Raw genomic sequence first — 1,785 nt, 5'->3', positions numbered from 1 at the left:
ATATATATATATATATATATATATATATATATATATACACACACCTGCTTTTTACATTATGTACACTCTAGCAGATATATACATACGACCATTTATGCGCACGCACGCACACACAGACCATCATATACACACACATACATGTACACACACATTGCACATATTTTTCGACATGTAGTTATCTTAGCTGAGACAGACGCACACATCTAGACATATATGCAAATATATGCATATACATACGTACGTACATATTGTATACACATCCATGCACACACACACACACACACACATATGCATACGCACACATACGCATATGCATAATGACCTATACACAAATATATACCTTCTTATGTTCACACGAAGATGCACACAAACATAGATACATGCTCAAAAGCATACACATATTCACACATACATATATATACATGCTATATACGTACATACATTATCATGCTGTATGTGAGTGTTTGTTTGTATGTATGTACGTATGTGTGTACATGTAAACATACGTATCCAAATTCTTGTGCTGGAACTTCATTTCCTGGTTACAAACCATCTCTTTTCTTCTTGGAAGGATTTAAATATTCAAAAGTAAAAAAAAAAAAAGGAAAACATACAGACATGTACATAATTCTCTTCACTTACGTATGCACACCACACATACATACGCACGTAGAATCTCATACATGGAAACATATATGTGTGTGTGTGTGTGTGTGTATGGTGATGGGGAAGAAACAATAAATCATATTGTCTCTGGTTGCCCAGTCCTGGCTAAGAAAGAATATATCCACAGATACGACAGAGTTGGGGCCTATATACACCTGAAGCTATGCCAACACTATGGAATGACATCGGAAAAAAGTTGGTCTGGGCACACCCCAAAAAAGGTTACGGAAAATGAAAAAGCAACCATAATATGGGATAAGCCAATACATGCGGATAGAGAAATCAAGGCTAATATACCCGATATAGTTGTCAAAGATCATCAAGCAAAATCTGCTTTCTAATCGATGTATCAATACCAACAGATGACAATGTACCCCTAAAAGAAACGGAGATACTTTCAAAATACAAAAACCTGAAAGTAGAGGTAACTCGAATGTGGAACCTAAAAACAGAAACAGTTCCTTTAATAGTTGATGTATTCCCGGTCTTTTCTTCACCCATGACTGCAACTCAATCAAGGAGATGAGCTGCGGAAAGACGAGCCCCACAAATGGAGGCCACACACGCTCACCGTCCAGAAATCGTTGCAGATGACGTAACGTAAGGGCGTGTCGGCGCATTAGAAGCCACAGCATACCTAATCCGCCACTGAGAATAACCACAGCAACAGTAATAATGATGATAATAATGTTTTTTTGCCTCTTATTTTGTACTTGTTTCAGTCATTAGACTGCGACCATGCTGGGGCACCGCCTTCAAGGATTTAAGTCAAACAAATCGACGCCAGTTTTTATATTTTAAGTCTGGAGCTAATTCTATCGGTTTCTATTGCGAACCTCTATGTTACGGAGATGTAAGTAAACCAACAGCGGTCGTGAAGCGGTAGAGGACAGGCACAAACATATCACACGCATACACAAAAACACAAAAAGACACAAACACACACACACAACGTGCATCTTTCAGTTTTTGTCAACTAAATCGACGCACAAGGCATTGTTTGTCTTGAAGCTATAATAAAAGACTCTTGCCCAAGATGTCACGCAGCGAGACTGAACCCAAATCCATATGGTTGGGAAGCAAACTTCTTACCACATGTGTGTGTATATATATATATAT

Source organism: Octopus bimaculoides, chromosome 23, assembly GCF_001194135.2.
Source record: "Octopus bimaculoides isolate UCB-OBI-ISO-001 chromosome 23, ASM119413v2, whole genome shotgun sequence".
NCBI classification, from domain to species: Eukaryota; Metazoa; Mollusca; class Cephalopoda; order Octopoda; family Octopodidae; genus Octopus; species Octopus bimaculoides.
This window is presented reverse-complemented; position numbering follows the sequence as displayed.